We start from the raw sequence: 22,546 nt of genomic DNA, 5'->3' as shown, positions 1-22,546 counted from the left end.
TCAGATAGCACTGATATCTCTGTGTGAGTTACTCAGCCCCCTCTTCTCAATATCTCTCCAACAGCCATTCAGGATACCAGGAAAGGCCCCTGTCTTAGGCTTTGTCTACACTACACAGCTTTTAGAGATCGGGCAGTGTAAACACTGTTTGTCAGGACTTTTGCGGACAAAATACTTCCACCCCCTAGGAGTGGGGTCCGCATTGTGAACAGGAGAGCGCTCCTGCCAACAACGAGCTATTTACACTGCCACTTGCTGCAGCAAAACTTTTGTCTTTCAGGGAGGGCTTTTTTAAGCACCTGTGAACGACAAAAGTTTTGTCGTTCAATTGGCAGTGTAGACAAAGCCTTAGATTCCACCAGTTCTGCAGCAATACTAACAGGATTTCATTAGCACTGCAAATCAAACCATGCTAAACTGCCAGTTCTGGCCAGACTCTTTACCCAAGGAGAATCAGGATCAGGACTTTGCTCATTATTTATAGATTCAAACCAACTTTTCAAATAATTCCTATGAAAGAGCTGTGCATATGGTAGACTGGAGTCTTATTATTTTAGACATTATTTAATCTTTACAGTGGGGAAAGCAACTACAACGATTTTATTTCATTTATGTTTAAACTGATGAATTCTCTAAGATTAAACTGGTGGGCCCAGTCCAGTCCCTGCTGGATTGCTAACATGGATAGGTAAGCCTTCACTGCAAAACACAGCATCACAATCGGTATTAATTAGCACCCTTTTCATCTATCTCAGCATAGGGGCTTAGAACTGCTTGGGCACAGAGCCTTAACACCTTTCTCACCCCTATAGGTGGCTTCTACAATAAAGAGAAAGGCACATTGGTGGAGCAATGTTGGGAAGCTTGTCACTGATTGTGCTGGGGAAGAAACTCAGGACTTCAGTTTTTCCACTGACAATCCAATGTCAGTAAAATCAGCTGAATTCCCTTGTTTTAAAATCTGAAACAATATACTTGGAGATAAGTTACATTGCTTAATGCTTCCCATCCTCTTTGTAAAATCTTTTTCATAATGTTCAAATAGTTGGCTTCCAGTGATGATACTATAATGATCCTGGGGAGTATTGAGAACAGAGTAAATTCAAGTCAAATACATTTCAGAAAATTAATATAATATCACAGATCTCATATTGAATAATTTTCATTACAGGATATAGTTCTCTTTATAGGGGAGAGAAATAACATGGTGATTGTTGTTGCCTGTGCTCTTTTCTATTTTTTTAAGTCCACAATTCTTAGTCATTAAATTGTGCAGTTATAGTTGCTCAGCAACCATAACTTCTGTATATGCACCTCCCATGGTTTTGTAGCAATGACAATCTTACAAAAACAAAGAGAGGGTGGTTTTGGTTTTTGCATTCAAGACACTTCTCGATACATAAACATATGCTACATTGCATGTATTATGTATGTAAAAAATTAAAATAATTATTTAATTTGAGTATTGAGACTTAAATAACTGTTGATTTAGAATTTCGGGAATTTTAGAATTGCAAGAATGGACCAATGGAAAAATTTATACCAAGGAACAGGGGGAATACATTGGCATATTGTAGAACAGTTATAATCTCTTTGGAGCACCTGCTGCTGACCTGAGTCAAATGCTAGATGGCAAACAGAATTTTTGTGAGGCGGGGTGGGGGGGAGTTGTTTGAGTAGGAGAGGTAAGGAATTTTTTTTAGGGTAAGTTTTCTATGTCTGACATGCACCTTGGCCACTGAAGTCTCTCTCAGGGCCCGAGCCTCTAAGTTGCGGAGCACACACTGATTCCAAAGAGAGTTGAGGGAAGCCAGGACAGTGCAGGATTAAATATGGGGTTAAAGTGGCCCCTATGGTCTTCTTCTCATCCTAACAGGAATGTACAGTTGAGCTGAGAATGCTGTGGCATATTACTATGCTATTAAGTGGAGCAGAGGCACATAGCTTTTCCCTATGCCAGTGGCGAGTACGCATATTGGGAAGTGACAGCCTAATTTACAGAGCATTTCAAGGAAACTGTGTTTTAACCTTACTCTTCTATGAGCTAAGTGGGAGCCCAGTCCTGCAAAGCACCAAAATCAGCAGAAGTTGTGGGTACTTAGCATCTCTCAGGAAGCATTTACTCAATGCCTTGCAAGACTGGGTCCTAAATTGAGCTTAGTGGTTGGTAAGCTTAATAGGGCCTCTGCCGTGGGATGAATTTCATCCTTAATTTGTTTTGTAAGGAAAAAAAAACTGGCTGCCATGGGTTGTTATGAAGGCCCAAAATATAACTGGGTTCAAAACATAATTAGATAAGTACATGGAGGATAGGTACATCAATAGCTATTCGCCACGATGCTCAGGGATGCAACCCCACACGCTGAGTATCCGTAAACCTCTGGCTGCCAGAAGTGGGACTGGATGACAGGGGATGGATCACTCTCTAATTGCCTTCTTCTATTCATTCCCTCTGAAGTATGTGGTGCTGACCACTGTTGGGGGACAGGATACTGGGCTAGATGGACCATTGTTCTGATCCAGCTGGCCATTCTTATGTTCTTTATAGATTCATCTACCACTTCCACTCCATATGACCCCCCAATAAGAAGTCAATTGGAATTAAGGGCACTTCAGGCATTTTATTATCAGATTCCTAAATATCAGAGCACTGACCTCAGAGAGGACTATATGAACTTCATATCCCTGCTAAGTGATATGCTGATATAGTGGTGTCAGCCAGAAAGTCATTGAAATACATTAGGTAGAAGGGAGTTTGATCCCCAGAATGAAGTCTGTAAGGACCTAGCAGGACTGGTTTCCCAGATAATTGAAGTCGAAGGGAGTTTTCCAATGATTTCAGTGGGAGGAGGATCAGGCCCCAAACACTCAGGCGCCTGTGTGAAACCATAGTTCCCCATGAAAGCACAAAATAACTAAACAAGGTGAAATTAAGTTGGCTGGATTGGAAAACTTTTTTCATAACTTATGCTGTAGTTTTTAGTTACTGAGACAATCTTCCATGAAATATGCTTAGCATTTTATAAGAACATAAGAAAGGCCGTACCGGGTCAGACCAAAGGTCCATCTAGCCCAGTATCCTGTCTATCGACAGTGGCCAATGCCAGGTGCCCCAGAGGGAGTGAACCTAACAGGCAATGATCAAGTGATCTCTCTCCTGACATCCATCTCCACCCTCTGACAGACAGAGCTAGGGACACCATTCCTTACCCGTCCTGTCTAATAGCCATTAATGGACTTAACCACCATGAATTTATCCAGTTCTCTTTTAAACTCTGTTATAGTCCTAGCCTTCACAACCTCCTCCGGTAAGGAGTTCCACAAGTTGACTGTGCACTGCGTGAAGAATAACTTCCTTTTATTTGTTTTAAACCTGCTGCCTATTAATTTCATTTGATGACCCCTAGTTCTTGTATTATGGGAATAAGTAAATAACTTTTCCTTAAAAAGCAACAGAGGGTCCTGTGGCACCTTTGAGTCTAACAGAAGTACTGGGAGCATAAGCTTTCGTGGGTCAGAACCTCACTTCTTCTTCATGTCTTGCATCTGAAGAAGTGAGGTTCTGACCCACGAAAGCTTATGCTCCCAGTACTTCTGTTAGTCTCAAAGGTGCCACAGGACCCTCTGTTGCTTTTTACAGATTCAGACTAACACGGCTACCCCTCTGATACTTAACTTTTCCTTATCCACTTTCTCCACATCACTCATGATTTTATATAGCTCTATCATATCCCCCCTTAGTCTCCTCTTTTCCAAGCTGAAGAGTCCTAGCCTCTTTAATCTCTCCTTTTATGGGACCCGTTCCAAACCCTTAATCATTTTAGTTGCCCTTTTCTGAACATTTTCTAGTGCCAGTATATCTTTTTTGAGATGAGGAGACCACATCTGTACGCAGTATTCGAGATGAGGGCATACCATCGATTTATATAAGGGCAATAATATATTCTCAGTCTTATTCTCTATCCCCTTTTTAATGATTCCTAACATCCTGTTTGCTTTTTTGACTGCCTCTGCACACTGCGTGGACATTTTCAGAGAACTATCCACGATGACTCCAAGATCTTTTTCCTGACTTGTAGCTAAATTAGCCCCCATCATATTGTATGTATAGTCGGGGTTATTTTTTCCAATGTGCATTACTTTACATTTATCCACATCAAATTTCATTTGCCATTTTGTTGCCCAATCACTTAGTTTTGTGAGATCTTTTTGAAGTTCTTCACAGTCTGCTTTGGACTTAACTATCTTTAGCAGTTTAGTATCATCTGCAAACTTTGCCACCTCACTGTTTACCCCTTTCTCCAGATCATTTATGAATAAGTTGAATAGGATCGGTCCGAGGACTGACCCTTGGGGAATACCACTAGTTACCCCTCTCCATTCTGAGAATTTACCATTAATTCCTACCCTTTGTTCCCTGTCTTTTAACCAGTTCTCAATCCATGAAAGGACCTTCCCTATTATCCCATGGCAGCTTAATTTACATAAGAGCCTTTGGTGAGAGACCTTGTCAAAGGCTTTCTGGAAATCTAAGTACACTATGTCCACTGAATCCCCCTTGTCCACATGTCTGTTGACCCCTTCAAAGAATTCTAATAGAGTAGTAAGACACGATTTCCCTTTACAGAAACCATGTTGACTATTGCTCAACAGTTTATGTTTTTCTATGTGTCGGACAATTTTATTCTTAACTATTGTTTCGACTAATTTGCCCGGTACAGACATTAGACTTACCGGTCTGTAATAGCCGGGATCACCTCTAGAGCCCTTTTTAAATATTGGCATTACATTAGCAAACTTCCAGTCATTGGGTACAGAAGCCGATTTAAAGGACAGGTTACAAACCTTAGTTAACAGTTCCGCAACTTCACATTTGAGTTCTTTCAGGACTCTTGGGTGAATGCCATCTGGTCCCGGTGACTTGTTAATGTTAAGTTTATCAATTAATTCCAAAACCTCCTCTCGTGACACTTCAATCCGTGACAGTTCCTCAGATTTGTCACCTACAAAAGCCAGCTCAGGTTTGGGAATCTCCCTAACATCCTCAGCCGTGAAGACTGAAGCAAAGAATCCATTTAGTTTCTCCGCAATGACTTTATCGTCTTTAAGCGCTCCTTTTGTATCTCAATCATCAAGGGGCCCCACTGGTTGTTTAGCAGGCTTCGTGCTTCTGATGTACTTAAAAAACATTTTGTTATTACCTTTGGAGTTTTTGGCTAGCCGTTCTTCAAACTCCTCTTTGGCTTTTCTTATTACATTCTTACACTTAATTTGGCAGCATTTATGCTCCTTTCTATTTGCCTCATTAGGATTTGACTTCCACTTTTTAAAGGAAGTCTTTTTATCTCTCACTGCTTCTTTTACATGGTTGTTAAGCCACGGTGGCTCTTTTTTAGTTCTTTTACTGTGTTTCTTAATTTGGGGTATACATTGAAGTTGGGCCTCTATTATGGTGTCTTTAAAAAGCGCCCATGCAGCTTGCAGGGATTTCACTTTAGTCACTGTACCTTTTAACTTCCGTTTAACTAACCCCCTCATTTTTGCATAGTTCCCCCTTTTGAAATTAAATGCCACAGTGTTGGGCTGTTTAGATGTTCTTCCCACCACAGGGATGTTGAATGCTATTGTATTATGGTCACTATTTCCAAGCGGTCCTGCTATAGTTACCTCTTGGACCAGCTCCTGTGCGCCACTCAGGACTAAATCTAGAGTTGCCTCTCCCCTTGTGGGTTCCCGTACCAGCTGCTCCATGAAGCAGTCATTTAAAGTATCGAGAAATTTTATCTCTGCATTTCGTCCTGAAGTGAAATGTTCCCAGTCAATATGGGGATAATTTAAATCCCCCACTATTATTGAATTCTTAATTTTGATAGCCTCTCTAATTTCCCTTAGCATTTCATCATCACTATCACCGTCCTGGTCAGGTGGTCGATAATAGATCCCTAATGTTATATTCTTATTAGAGCATGAAATTTCTATCCATAGAGATTCTATGGAACATGCGGATTTGCTTAAGATTTTTACTTCATTTGATTGTACATTTTCTTTCACATATAGTGCCACTCCCCCCCGCCCCCGCATGACCTGTTCTGTCCTTTCGATATATTTTGTACCCCGGAATGATTGTGTCCCATTGATTGCTCTCAGTCCACCAGGTTTCTGTGATGCCTATTATATCAATACCCTCCTTTATCACAAGGCACTCTAGTTCACCCATCCTATTATTTAGACTTCTAGCATTTGTGTACAAGCACTTTAAAAACTTGTCACTGTTTATTTGTCTGCCCTTTTCTGATGTATCAGATTCTTTTTTATGTGAATGTTTATCATCTGATCTGGCCCCTACTTTATTCTCTTCCATCCTCTGCTCCTGACTATAACCCGGAGAGTCTCTATCATTAGACTCTCCCCTAAGAGAAGTCTCTGTCCGATCCACATGCTCCTCTGCAGCAGTCGGCTTTCCCCCATCTCCTAGTTTAAAAACTGCTCTACAACCTTTTTAATGTTTAGTGTCAGCAGTCTGGTTCCACTTTGGTTTAGGTGGAGCCCACCCTTCCTGTATAGGCTCCCCCCATTCCAGAAGTTTCCCCAGTTCCTAATGAATGTAAACCCCTCCTCTCTACACCATCGTCTCATCCACGCATTGAGACTCTGAAGCTCTCCCTGCCTACCTGGCCCTGTGCGTGGAACTGGGAGCATTTCTGAGAATGCCACCATAGAGGTCCTGGATTTCAGTCTCTTCCCTAGCAGCCTAAATTTGGCCTCCAGGACATCTCTCCTACCCTTCCCTATGTCATTGGTATCTACATGTACCACGACCACCAGCTCCTCCCCAGCACTACACATAAGTCTGTCTAGCTGCCTCGAGAGATCCGCAACCTTCGCACCAGGCAGGAAAGTCACCATACGGTTCTCCCGGTCATCACAAACCCAGCTATCTACGTTTCTAATGATCGAATCTCCCAATACTAATACCTGCCTTTTCCTAGCAACTGGAGTTCCCTCCCCTGGAGAGGTAACCTCAGCGCGAGAGGCAACCCCAGCACCGTCTGGAAGGAGGGTCCCAACTATGGGAAGGTTTCCCTCTGCTCCCGTTGACTGCTCTGCTTCCCTGGGCCTTTCATCCTCCTCAACAGCGCAGGGGCTGTCTGACCGGAGGTGGGACAATTCTACAGTGTCCCGGAAAGCCTCATCAACATACCTCTCTGCCTCCCTTAGCTCCTCCAGTTCCGCCACCCTTGCCTCCAGAGTCCGTACGTGGTCTCTGAGGGCCAGGAGCTCCTTGCACCGAATGCACACATACGCCACCCGCCCACGGGGCAGGTAATCATACATGCTACACTCAGTGCAATAAACTGGATAGCCCCCACTCTGCAGCTGGGCTTCTGACTGCATTGTCTCCCAGTTAATGAAGGGGTTGTTTAAAGCAAGAAGTTTTGAATGTAGTTTGGGCTATAGGTTTTAAGGGGAATAAAGGGTATAAGATAGAACCGGCAAGGGACCCTCACCCCCTTCCCAAACTCCCTTGCAAAACTCCCTGTTAGCAGCCCCTGGTCGCAAAAGCTCCCTGGTCGCTTGTGCGCTGCTTTATAAAGCTCTGGCCTGGGTGAATGTCCCGCCCACTGATTAAGGCTCAGCCAATTACCAGAGGCTTCTAGACTTCAGACCTTCCTTTGAAGCTCACAGCTTCCAACTGCCAGGCACAGCACATGGGCCTTCAAACAACCAACCAACCAACCAGACTGACAAACACAAGCTCAGCACACAGCAAGTAACCCCCAAACACAAACAAACACACACTACAGACAGTCACTTACCCCAAGGGTCCTGTATTTGCTCCTCCTTCACCTGGAGAACTCCCTTGCGAAACTCCCTGTTAGCAGCCCCTGGTCGCAAAAGCTCCTTTTTAGTTCTTACCCTCTGTACAAAAGTCATCAAAGTTCAAATTCACTGGTTGTGGGCCTAAGCTGCAAGACTGACTCTAAATTAAAGTTATTTCTTTTCTACAAATTATTATTAATAAAAAGCTAAACAACTATCTGCACTGCTCCTTCCATTACCATATGAAAAATCAGTTTGATATTGCTTAGTGAATCCGGATTACCCTGTTACCTAACAGCACATCCATGAAAGAGCATGTCAGTCACTTCACACTTACATTTACAGCTTTTCATCCAAAATGGTCACAAACTTTTCACAGATATATCAAGTTGGGACTTCTGCTTTCTCCTTTTGCAATCACCTCCTCATTTTAACTAGGGTTCTCCACACCAAACAATCTTGTTACCACCATCTGGGCACTTGGGACATCAATGGGAATTTTACATACAGAAGACACACCAGAGAATTGCAATGAAGATCAAAGAGGATAATTTCCCCCTAACTATTGTGTCATATTTCCTTATTCAGGATCCACTCCATCAACATCCAGAAATACAGGAGTATTTTTATTCTGAAACACTAGTTCTCCTTATTAAACTATGAAAACCCTAAGTTTAGTCTCACATTTAAAGAATGCTGTGTAATGCTGTTGTCTGCCTTTCCTTAAACTTAGTGTTCTGTATTGGTTGAACATGTTGCAATGAACTGTATTGGTATAAAGACTGCACAATTCCTATTCCCCGGGGACCAACTCGAAAATTGAATATGTATCTGCCAACAAGCAAAATTGTAAATAAAAAATACATAAAACTGCCCTGCACTCTCTCAAGCAATGAGTTTTCAAAGTGATATAAAGGAAGTACCTGCTTAAATCAATCTCACATTACTCCATAACAAGGTATTTGTGCATTCCTCCCAATTACCTGTTTAGAAAATGTACCTCCAAGTCTGTGTATCTCTTACTGTTTCCCCAAATATGAAAGGGTTTTAAAAAGAAAGCATTTTAACTCAGAGGCGCTGTCAGAACTAGAAGTATAGTGGAGCTGCCACATCACCATAATACACTACAAACTTCCCTAAGGACATTATCTGGTCTGGGTTCCAAACATAATTAGGAGAAATTTCAAACACTTTGCTTTGCATTACGTATACAGTAACATGTAGTACTGACATAACTATAGAGAATACTTAAAGTCTTTAATCATCAAGTCATTTTTGTCTTCTTTACTTATAGGTCACTTCTTTGACAGAATAAATTATGACTAGCCCCTTCGTTTAAATGTAAAATTTAGCAGAACTATAGTGCCACTGCTCTCTGTGTTCTCTCTTTTAGTTTTTCGCTTTCATTAAAATTGCCTTTGAAATCTTTTACCCTCAACTATATCTTCAGCACCATAATTTCTGAAGTCCTGTCTGTGCAAAAAGAAAATGTCACGTCTCAGTTGGGGGTGAGTGGAGAGAGAGAGGAGAAGGGAGGGTTGTTTTGTTTTGTTTGTTTGTTTGTCAGGACACCAAGATTGCACTACTTACCGTACAGAACAGGCAAGGAGCAGGCAGCAGCACAACAACAAAACTTGATACACTAGGAAATTTTAAATGCATAAACTATGCATGATCCTGGTCTTGCAATTCTTAAGTTAATGTCTGATGAACAGGAAAGATAAAAATAGTTTGTTTGTTTTTAAAAAGAGCATCTCCTCCTATTTTAATTATCTTCAGTTTCCCCCAAATGATAATTTTTTCTCTTACTAACAGAGAGAGTTCTAGGTTTAGATCTTACAAATTGAACTCCCTTAAATACCAAGAAACTTTGGATCCGGATCCAAATCCATGTCCAAACTTTGCTCAGGTTCATCTCTGGCTTCAAATTTGATGGCTTTTGTTTCCACATGATCTATGTTTTTTCACACTCCTGAAATCCTTTCCCCCCAAGGTACACTGGTGGTATATACAAACTGCACCATTATTGAACGTGCAAAATTAATGCAGTTTAACCAGAATTTACTGTGATCAAAGTTATTTTCAAAGCACACACAAATAACATGCCAAAACCCAGCATGAGATCCTACAGGAAATCAGATGAGATCTCAAGATTGGACTGTACTTAACTCATGTCACCACGCTACACTATTTCCAAACCACCATGAAGAAGCACTTTCTCGCAGCATTTCCACGGGACCCTGAGTACACATTAAGAGGCACCATACGGTTGTTAAAGGTGACATCAGTGCTGAACCAACAAAAAAACAGAAGTGACCAAATCCTATACTGATGAGAACAGCTTCATAGACCAGCATTTCTACTCTGAACACAATTCCAGCAACAGGAAGGGTCAGTAATAAAATGTTGGACATGCCAAGACAATATTTCACTGGGCTGAAGCATCTAATTACACAGCCAGCGAGTTTGGTTTTTTTTCCAAATGCTGCATATTTGGAAAGTTAAAATAAATATCAATAAATATGACTGTAAAATGATATGCAGCTAAACCATAATGGCTGGCAATTGTTTACAAGCCCATGATCTGCTGAAGACCCAGAACACATTGTGACAGAAATATATATGAGTCTAAAGGTTTGGAGACAGTGTGAGACTATAATGCTCTCAGAACCCATTGTTTCACATAAAAGATTTTTCAGTACTTAAGGAAGGGGACTGTGCAATAATTCCACAGCTCTGATGAAGAGTATCCTTTGAAAATTTACATCCACACAAAGGATTTATTGATTTAAGATACTCATGTTATTAATGGCTTTATCTGGAAGAACTTATTTTTGATACAATGGGACTTCCCACAGACAATGGTTTGTTTTTTAAAAGAAGTCTGAAAAAATCTTGTTAGTGTTGAGCAAGAGTCCCTTTCTAACATTTCTTCACTTAGCATAAGAGAACATCACCGAAAAACCTGCACCAATAGAGATACTTTTCCCTTTCAGGAGTGAGAAGACAGAACAAGATCAGTGCATGCAGCTACTTGAGAGCTACTCAGACATTGGAGAAAGCAATTCTAAGTCCACCACCTCACAGAGGAGCAGCAAATCTGCTCTACAGCCTCAGAACTGCTGCAGCCTCAGAACTGGTGTCACCTCTGAAGTAGATGAAGGACTGGCCAAAAGATGCGCAAAGTTGCAAATCCATCGGTTTCTCTCTCTGCGCTTCCTCCTGTGTGCCCCCAAATCCCCACCCTGTAAGGTGCTCCCAGGAGCTGGGCTTCACAGTGTACAGGTTATGCAGCCTTACATGGGATCCATTAATCCTGCCATGCGGGCAGGGGACTGGACTCGATGACCTCTCGAGGTCCCTTCCAGTCCTAGAATCTATGAATCTATGAACCTTAACCTCCCCAAGCAGTAAAACTGCACTAGGTCCTCTGTCAGTAAAGCCTGCTGTGCCAATAGAGAAAAAAAACAGGATTTGCTGCTTATTCACCAGTACTTAACTTAGTGTGCTACTATGCAACCTTCATGCTGAAGTCATTGAAACTACTTGGGTGAGTAAGGGCCTACCTATAATTGCCAAGCTTTGTGTCATTTTAAGCAAAATTTTGGTGAGCTATTTTGCATGTTTGCAAATAATTTGCAGAACCATAAACTTCATCTTATGGTCAACAAACCGTGTCTCAATCATCGGCTGGAGTTGGTCATGGAGCTACACAAAACTTGGCTGCGTGTCTGTATTGCATGGTGGATGCTGGAGTGTCTGTTCGGACATCAATCCAACAGTGACTCAGAAACAGGTTTCAACTTGGTGTAAATTGGGTATCAGAATCCAAGGTGAAGACAATGCTTTGTAAATGCTTCCTGTCTAGCAATATTGCTTGCATTAGGAGCTCCTGAATTTAGCTTACTTATATGCCATCATCTTCATAATATCTAAATATTTCACAGTTATTAACAAATATAGCCTCTCATCACTTCTGTGAGGTAGGGAAGTATTATCTCCATTTCATCAGAGCGAAGCTGAAACACAGAGAGGTTAAATGGCTTACTCTTGGTCACACAGGCAATCTGTAGCAGAGCCAGGAACTGAATTCAGATCTCCTGAGTTCTAGGAGATTATCTCTAGGATTTGCCTGTATCGCATGGGAAGAGAATTCAGCCCTAGAATCTGTGGTTTCCCCAAGATGTCCACAAATCTCAGGAGAACTGGCAGAGGCAATGGCCATCCAGGCCCTGTGCCTTTGCATAGCAAATGGAACCCTGTGCTTCCCTCTACATCTCCTGGATCCCACTATTGTCTTGGAATTGCCTGTAAAGAGGGTTCTACATGATAGAAAGGGACTGTGGATCCTATGAAGTAAATGGGAAGTGGAGCAAAGCATCTGGCAGGATTGGGGCCATACTCACTTTTCTCTTACAAAAAAATAGGATCTATATTTCTGATTTATTGAATGGAGTACCTACCTACCAACAGAGCTGTTGAGCAATGGTTACTGTTACAGGACTCCTTTATATCTATCTATCTAGTTAATAGATAAGGTACCAGTATATGGCACTCAAGAATATGTAGCATAGTTCCTGGATTATTAGGGCCAATAAAACTTGTTGTGCATTAGATATGGCTTCCTTTGGGAGCTCTTTATATTGGCGCACAACAGGTTTTTATAAGGGAGTGTTTAGAATGGTGAATTGAAACATATGACGGAGTTCAAAATACTACGCACAGTGGAACAAGCAGATAATTATTAATAAAAATCATCACAAGAAGACACAGCTAAACTCAACTGCACTCTGTAATTTTAGGTGGATGGTATTTTATTATCATTAATACTTAATATTTACATTAAAGCAATGCCCAGAGGTCCCACTTAGGACTGAGCCCCCATTCGGTTATGTGCTGCCCAAAGACATCTGAAGACATAATCCCTGCTCTTAGTTTACAGACTGAGAAGACAAGAAAAGGGGGGTTAAGGAGAATGTAACTACATATATTTGCAATTTTATCTGTGTTTATCTTAAAACTATACAGTGCCAGCTCATGCAATCTGGCCGTCATACTGTCTTTAACTTGCTGATTTCTTATAGGCAGAGGTTTCAAAGAGAGGTCTGAACATTTTGTGCTATCTCAAAGTTTATAAACTTTTTCAGATCAAAACAAGTGTTTTATTGTTTCCCTGGGGCAGTGATTAACATTCTTGTCCTTTTCATTGTGCAGAGATATGTGGTTGACAGGATAATTTGGCAACTAATTACCTGGCATGTATAAGGCACATACACTACCATGCTCTCTATATATTTGGATGCCTGTGGTGCATTTTATGTGAGTTTGTTTACCCTGCATTATAGTTTAAAGTGTTTCTACAAAACTACATAGACAAGGCACCTCATGGTGTATTTTAAAGAAGTCTCACAAACTGTAGGAAGTAGCCAAAATTTTCTGCCAATGGCATTCCATACCCATCATGGGTCAAAATACCCTCTCATTTACATTGGCATAACTGAGAGTAGAATTTGGCCCCCATGTGTTAAAATTCTTTAGAAAATCCTTAATAAAAACAAATGGAAAAATTGCATAGTACTATGCCCAACTAATTTCTGATTTTAGAAATGGAGAGGGGGAACCCTAAAATGGTAGGAGTGAATGAGTGCTTTAAACTAAGCAGAAAATTTAGTAAGCACTGAATGTTCTTGACTGCACAGCTCTTATATAAAATATGCATATCTGTGTAGATGTTTTCCCTAACAATGCTCTGAGAAATTATATTAAATCTCAAAATTATCCCCTGCTTTACAGAATTGCCCACAGAGACAGACACCAACAGCACCATTAAGTATCAAGAAAGTACTAGGCTTGTTACAACTAGCTTTATGAGAGCCAAGGATCAAATATTTTTTCACCGTTTTATGTGGATAGTTTCATGAAAATTGATCAGGTCTAAAAAGTCACAGTCCAAATGAAGCTAAGGTTAAAGATAATTTATACATGATATTCCTAATTTTATTCTGAGCCCTTTTATTACTATGTAGGCCTTTATGACTTTAAAGAAAATGTCAGTGGCGGCAAATGACATTGTACTGAATAATCTAGTTATGAGGGAAAAGACATTTAAAACTATTCCTTATCAGCTTTGCTCTGTTCTGCTGAACTTACAGTTTTATCCAACACAACTGTCCAAAACTCCTGTCTGTATTTTTAAATCCTTTTCATGATTTCTACACTAACTGTAGCATTTCCAGATACCTATTTTTATTCTCTTTTTAATTCTTTCTAAAATGCTTATTCTTTCTAAAATGCTTTTTTTTCTATTTCTTCTAAGTAATTCAAGGGAATTCAGTTAAGATCCTGGATGTGTGGGGGATTATCATCACATATCTTGTCATTTCAGCTAAGATCAGAACTCAGCCCTGAAGGTCCAAGACAGATGGATATATATATGTATGTACAGCGCTATCCAGATAGCCAATTGAAGGTGCTGTAAAATTCCAGATGTTTTGTGCCACAACAAGAACTTCATCTGCCTTTGAAAGCAGCTATTGTATTCAGATTAACTTCACAGCATGAAAATCAATCTGAGACACTGTCCTGCAATGCTTTATGTGGACAGCCAAGATCTTGTCTTAAAATGTCATGTATATAAGGTTTGGAATAGAGATGGGCCTGTGGTTCAAAGTCTAGATCAACTTCTGAACTTCCCCAACATTTGGGGGTGTTTGGAGTAATTATTTTAGTTCACCATTACATGGAAGTGGGAGTCTTTCAAAAAGTTAGGATCCCACTCCAGATCTGAACTGCACCCAAACTTTAGGGGTATGCAGATCTGGGAGGGTTGGTTTGAGCCTAACTCTCTCTTGAAATAAACGTTCTCTACTTTCCTATTTCCAAAACTCTCCCCCCACTCCACCTTCCCCAACTCCCTAAAATTGAGTAGAGGTGATTTCCTGACTATTACTTACGCTTCTCTGGGTTGCCTTTCATCTGAGTGTGAATCGCCTGCCAGTAGCTATAGTGGTGCTTCAGGCCTTCATGGCCAAAAAAGCCTGGCAAGTGCTGCTTCTGCTTTAGGGCCAGTAATTCTCCAAAGTGCAGAAGGGACATTTCCATCAGGAAGCTCAAGTGAGGCTGTGAGGTGAGAAACAGAGACATCAAGAAACCAAAGTCTGGTGGAGGGCAAAGAAATGCCTCCCCCTCCCTGCAGCCTTAAAATTGTGTGGGGGAGGGGAGAGGAACTGATGGGGACAGCAAGATAAAGAAAATGTTTGGCTCCTTTTAAGGCATTTAACCCACTTTCTCCCTTCTTTTAGGCATTCGGCTCCCTAGTGGTCTTGAGATAGGGAGGAGGAAGACTCTAGGCTTATTGGTAGGACACAAAGGCTAACAAAGCCTATTGGGCACACTTAATATGATGGTTTATAAGCCCTTTCCCCAGCTCTGGGGGCCATTCTGCATGAGAGAAGCCACTTGACAAATAATTTGAGGATTTAGTAAAGGGGTAGGACAATGTGGGTGGAGTCAGGACCTCGTCCCAGGACTAACCGTAACATGGCCTGAGATGCCACAGAAAAGGATCTGGCAGGGGAGCCACAAGGTCACTATAAGGGAAGGAATTGTTAATCTTGGAATCTGGCACAGATAGGTGAAGGAAGGCGGACAAGCAAATTGCTAGTGGCAGGTGTTAAGTGCAATAGGGGGTCTGGTGCCTTGATAACCCAGATTTGGAAGTGGTTTAGGAGAAGGCATCTACATTTTAGAGGTCTTGGTTTCCTTCCTGTTGTCTCCAACATGGACATTTTGCATGCCTGGCAAAAGGAATTGGGGTCCTCCAAAGCTGTGTATGGGCCAACCACTTAGGATTTGTAGGAGGGGGCCCACCTGAATAATTTTACAGCCCTGGTTTTCCCACATTACAGCTACAGAAAAGAACAATATTTATATTATGCTCCTGTTGAGTTCTTTATCCACTATTTTCTAGTACAGTTAACCTATTCCCAGCAGAACAATTCAGGGAACTTTGCAAACACTATAAACATTTACATTAGTGGGATAAAATTAAAATCTCCTAGAGTTCAGTAGTATGATTCTTGGGATTATTTTAGGATCTAGATGCAGTACTCATTGTGCATTTTGTCTTTGAAGTAACAGATAGGGTGAACACATAGCTCTGGCATATGTACAATAATTGTTATAAATGAACCTAGTACACAAATATTAGTCATTGCATTGATTTATTGGAGCAAAACAAAGAGTTTGTAACATACAGTATTTTAATAAAGTTTCTAGGGACAGTATTTCAATTGCTAATAAATAAGCCAATGTTCATAAGTTTTATGTATTTCACTTTTTATTTTTAATTTATTATTCTGGCCAAAAGACAGAGGGAGGAATTAGAGTTCTTGTCATTAACAATCTTTATAAACTCTGCCAGTATCTGAATCAACGCTACACCCAGACGGTTTTCCAGATGTTTATTTGAAAAGCAACTGCTATTGCATGTCATAATTGTGTTCATAGCTGAGTAAACAGCTTCACAGGTGCAAGTGGATCCAAATATTTTGAGAGTTCTGAGTATGAAGATGCAGAAAACATTACAGATGTCATGAACAAAGGAAATGCAGAAATCAAGCACATTATTTTCCTTGTGTCTTATGAGTAACACTTGATTACCCTAAAAACCAACTAGTGCCATGATTTAATTTAAAGTGTGGTATTGTCAGTAAAGGGATTAGATAAATATGGCATTTTCTCTCTCTCTCTCTCTCTCTCTCTTGCTCTATGTATTTAAAGTCATGGCCACTTATTACTCGACAGCAATATGTTTTACTTTTTAATAGTGGACAAAATGCTGCTGTAATTAACACTGGTATGATAAGAACAGACACTTGCTCAGTTGGGGAGTGAGGGTTTTGTATAAAGAATCAGTCATGGAGGATTTTGGCCCTCACTGTTTTATCTGGCAGTGCATTTATCCTGCCCCTATGAATATTATTCAATAATAGTTTCCTTTTGATCAAAAATTGCTATTGTGAAGGTAACTCTCTGAGTTTTGGGTCAGTCACCACAGTCTGCAGTGGAATGTCTAGGCTATAGCATTTAAGATGGCCATGAAAGAGGGGCCAGGGAACTGCAGCAATCACTCTTCATGCTGAAGATAATTGTAATTTAAAGCCCCATCAAATATATAGTGTGGTACATTATAGAACAGCATTTTACCAATGCATTACCTGATGCCTAAGTCTAGAAATAACAATGCCCTGGATGTTGTTCAGTTATCCAGCACAGTTACATGATATGAAATTGGGGGATTCAGCGTTATCCCTTCAAAAACAAGAGCTAGTCATGACACACTGAAATAATTTTAATGTGCTATATCTGTTTGCCTTGTAACTGTTTTTAAGTATCATGATCCTGCTGAAAGACGTCAGGTTTTCTGTAAAGGTTCCTTATGAAGCTATAATTGTTTTATTATGCTTCTCAGAAACAGGGTGTTTTTAGATGACTTAAGATCTCCATAAAGAATGATTGATACAGGAATAGAGAAATTATAGATCAGATCAGTTGTCTGATCCATCCAGTTCATTATTATGTCTCTGATTGTGGCTGCATTTCCAGCTGCTTCAGAGGAAGTTATGAGAAACCCAGTAGTGGACAATTATGGAATAACCTTACCATAAGACGCATTTCTTTCTCATCCCAGTTAGTTGCCGGCTGATGGCCTGTCACATGAGAGTATATATCCCAGTAAAAAATGAAAATATCTGAATTATTGTAACCGTGGATATTCTCCCTCTCCTCTTAAATAAATACATATAACCATTTACATACAACTTTAATGTCAGCTCATTTTACCCAAGAATTGTACGGTTTATATTTGTGTGCTGTAATCTTGCACAAAATATCAAACATGCTTTTTAACTAACAAGATTTTCTAAAACTGTTTCTTAATGAGAAATCAAATACCACAGAAGCCCTAGAAGTATCCTGAAGAGCTGTTATTGATGTTAAAAGTTTGACCTCTTTAATGATGGTCCTTTAGAGCATGTGGAATATTTTGCTCATAGTCTAGCAGAAAGAGATGTTTGAAACGGGGGATGCACTACGTTTGATGGAAAATTCTATCAATCTACTTCCTATGGCCCCTTGTGGATGGAAGGAATCAGTCATTTTCTTGATTGATGTAGAATTCCTCAAAATGCCTTCTTACTATTATTTATATAAATTATCTTCTGGGAAGCAGTGACCCAATATTTAATAAAGATACTTATTAGGACAAAATAAAGTCAATTGATTTATAACTAGTTTAGGCAAGTGTCTGCATTTTTTCTCTTCATTTTCAAAATTGTGATATTGTGACCGTAAAATCTCAAATTGTTTGAACACCCGACATGCAGGAAAAGAATCTTTACAAATTCTTTGAGTGCCACTTTTCATCTTCATCACTAGTATTGCATAATTTGTTATAATGATATATCATTGGCTACAAGGATATATTCCTTTATCATTTCAGAGTCTACAAAAGCCTTCTAGTGTCTAGCCAGTATCCAGGCAATATACAGGAAGCTACTGTTGCATGCTGTTGAACACTGACTGAGAATCCTCACACCCTCTGATTTGATTTTTTTTGAGTTGGACTTCATTGAAACTGTTTGATCAATCCCTACTTGAGATGCTTGAGGGTATATTGGAAAGAAATCAGCATGTACAGTTTCATAATGATGTTTCGCGTTTTAATTCTGAAAAACAGTGCTTGTTCCTCCACAAATTAAGAGGATGCACTCAGTATTTTAATAACTACAAACTGACCTTCCTTGACCTTCTTTTTTTAGTTCACAGATTGTTGCCAGCCCCTTTAATTTGTGGTGCAAGGGTGCTGACTGGAGGAGAGGACAGATATTCGGCCCAGCAAGCCTTATCTTAATTTTTGTCTTCTTTCTTAAGTATGCAAGCACATCAGTTTGTAACCGGACAGAGACAACAGTAAATCAGTGGATTATAATTCACTTGCAGCTAAAATCAGTTGGAACAAACATAGATGGCATACTTAAGGTGAGACCGCACTAGGAGATAACTGTCCTAGAAGGCATCTAGAACTCATGTACCAAATAACTGGAGAACAAGACTCCAGACGTCCTGATTAAAATGTTAGTAAATAGTGAGATTAAGAGTGATCTTCTTTTCACTATACATCTGTAGAAGCTTCCAGGCATGCTAGAGGTGGGCATGAATCCAAACCCCAAAACTCAAATGTTTTCAGTTCGGGGACATTTGAGATCAAAGTCTAATCCCCAATTTACATAGTAATATTCAGCATTTGGGGTGGTGCTCTCACAGAGCCTGTCTGACCCTCACCAAAGCAGCCAGTGAGAGCCCACTCCTGCCATGTGCTACTGAGCCTCTTCAGCGCCCATTGAAATCAACTTCAAAGGAGTTTAATACACTCAGTAATTCACAGAGCTCCGAAAACATTCCTCAGTCACAGTTTGAACCACTCAGAATGCATTGGGGAAAGGGGTGGGTGTGGGCCAGTGATACAGATAGTAGGCAATAGGGTTCTAGGCCTCAATTTTTTTTTCCTTCTTGCTCGATAAAATACTTTATTTTATTTCTTTAATTCACATTACATCTGCTTCTCACACAGTTAGTGAAGTTCAGAGAGTTGGTTGAAGATTAAGCCCAGCACATGCTTTTGAATATTAAACCCACAGGAGAACCCACACCATCAGGCATGTATGATATTGCAAGTGGCAGCACTTTGCACACATGTACACACTCTCACTTGCTGTTTCTGCTGCCATCACTGACCTGCCATGTTCTGTTTTTAATGTCTGGAAGCTAGAGTAGCATCTAAGGAGTGACTACTGGGAAGGAAGCTCTTATCCCATTCGCTCTCCCATAGGTTATCTGAACAAAGCCTGTTTAGTCTGGCTTTGCACAATTGAAAAGGATTCTACCCTGCATAAGGTACTACTGACAATATGTGCTCATGAGCATCAATAATAGAACAGAGACCAACATTGCTCAGTTCTGCAATGCTTACATATGTGTAACTCCCACTAATGTTAACTGGAGTTTTCCACCAAGTGCTTCAGGATCAGGTTCAACATACTGTGGGCCAGATCCCTATGACTGATTGTTGTGTGCCCAGCTATAGCTCAGGACCAGGGGGTTCAAAAGTGTCTTAAATAACTTACGCCCTCTTCACCAGCTCTGGGTTGCCATGTGCCAGTCTGGTTCCCCACAGTTATGTATTACACCAGCCAGTTGCTGGCCCAGAAAACCATTCCAGCAGGCAAGGCCTCTGGGAGCAGGGTGATGTAGTAGCTGTTTCAGGCAAAGGCAGGAGATTGTTCCCAAAATGCCACATACAATGAAATACATATACACCTCTACCTCGATATAATGCGACCCGATATAACACGAACTCGGATATAATGCGGTAAAGCAGTGCTCCGGGGGGGGGGGGGGGGCCTGGCCTGCGCACTCCAGTAGATCAAAGCAAGTTCAATATAACGCGGCTTCACCTATAACGCGGTAAGATTTTTTGTCTCCTGAGGACAGCGTTATATCGAGGTAGAGGTGTACCCACCTGGGATGCACCAGACCCTGGTGTGAGGGTGATGTAGGAGTGCCTACTCTATGCAACCTTGGAATTGCCCTATATTGGAGGATTGTTCCAGGGGCCCTTTAAGTGGGGTTGAAGGTTGGTATACAGTGCTAGACTGACCAAAAAACCACCCAGCCTTAATGGACCTGTGGAGCTGGCTCTGTATGTTTGGAGTCTCTCAGTGTTTGGATTAGTAAAGTAAACTGAAAGCCAAGCAGCTGAATTCTTATGCACTGGTTTGAAAATTTCAGAGCATTTACAAAGTCTAATATGTTGTAAGCCAGGATGATTTAACAGATGGTTAAAAAGAAAATCAGTATGTCAGGCAAGGTCCATTGTCTAGGGCACTGTGGATTCCTGTAGAATATGAGAGAGAGATATTTTAAAGCATGTTTTTCTTCTCTTTTTTAATACTCAAAAAACTTAAAACTTGAAACCTTGGGAGAAACTGCTTAATTGCCCTCTTGAGGTCAGTGGTCCCGGGCATTGGGAAATTTCAGTTCCCTGCAGTAAGGGTCAAATAGGGAACAACCACAGCACTTTTTAAACTCTTGTTAATGTCTCATAACCTTTAGTGAAAAAAATTGCAGTATCATAGCCAAGTTAACCTCATGCAAAGCACAATAATATTTACATACCTCCCCCACACAATGCTATGCACAAAGAGAAAAATGAAAACGACATAGATTTCCATGATATCCTACATGCTGACAGAATGAGTAGATCTTAAATGTCTTTGCTACTGTAGTAGAATTGAGATATAATCCCTCTAAAATTTCAAATTTAGGAAGTGATATTGAGTTAACCTTTTTGTATAGGTACGGTAAAGGGATTTTTCTGAATTATGTATTCAACAATTACATTCTATTTTTTATTTTAAAAAAGAAGAGTTAATATTTAAAGTTGTCCTTTAATAGTCATTTGGAAACACTGATTGAATAATAAGCCAAACAGTTCAGTGTATCACATCTCTATTAAATTCTCTTGCCTTTTTTAAGATTAAAAAAAAACTTTTTTCTTCCTCTAAATGCAAATCTTTCTGTGTAACACTGTGCCTAATCTACTACAACTAATTAATCTGTTTGAGCTGATGAAATGTTACCTCTGCATTTTTTGTTCCTTGTATACAATTATTGTAACAGTGGTGAATAAATCAATATTCCCAATCCAACTGTAAAAAACAATCAAGAAAAGCAGTGCTTCTCAGGGAAAAAACACCAAATAATATTTATTAACTCTGTCTCAATCCACAGCAGAGTCTAATACCATTCAAGCATTTTCTGCAAGTGTAATAAGCAAACTCAAATACATGATGAAAGTGGCACATGCCAATAATTTCACCATTTTACACTGCAGAGTAATTGAAGGATTTAATGAGAAACAAACCAATAAAAATAAATAGACCATGTTAGAGGAGGAGAAACTGATCTAAAATGGAAGTTGCTCCATTGTGAGTTTTAGGTTTTTTGCACGGTTTGCCCAGGAAAAAAAAATGGTGTTGGGACAATTGGCTGTTTATATCCACTTATTTTACATTTTGCAATTTGATTTCAAAAGAGGAAAATATTCCTTTTTTTTATCTAGATTAGATTCTGCATTGGAATGCTATCCTTCTATTGTCACTTCCTACAGCTCCTCTATTTTTCCACTGAATTATATGATGAATAGCGTCTTACTGTGCGAAGTTAGAAACTGCTTCTGTTATATTGGTATTTATAAATAACTCTAAAAGTCTAGCCTTTTAAATAATGGCCCAGAGTACTTCTGCTTTTAGAAATGTCTGTAAATCATAGTCTTCCTGAATGGAATTCTGATTACAACCAAACTCCTCTATCTTAAAAGTGTCCCTAAATTTCAGTTGTAAACAAATCTCTCTTATTGCAGGATACCTGAGTCAATATGGCAAAAGAAGCTATATGTGCAGAAAGAAAATGAGTGGTATTTCTGTTCAATATTCTCACATCTTTTGAATAACATTCTGGATGAGAGTAGAGACTGGGCATATTAGTGCTTGTTTTTGTCTTACAAAACCTTGTAAACTGTGTTTTGTTTAGAGATGGACTCAAGCTGAAAAATTCTCATCCAGATTTCAGACACCACAAACTTTAAGGGTGTTCAGATTTGGAG

This window comes from Chrysemys picta, chromosome 7 (genome assembly GCF_011386835.1).
Source record: "Chrysemys picta bellii isolate R12L10 chromosome 7, ASM1138683v2, whole genome shotgun sequence".
Lineage (NCBI taxonomy): Eukaryota > Metazoa > Chordata > Testudines > Emydidae > Chrysemys > Chrysemys picta.
This window is presented reverse-complemented; position numbering follows the sequence as displayed.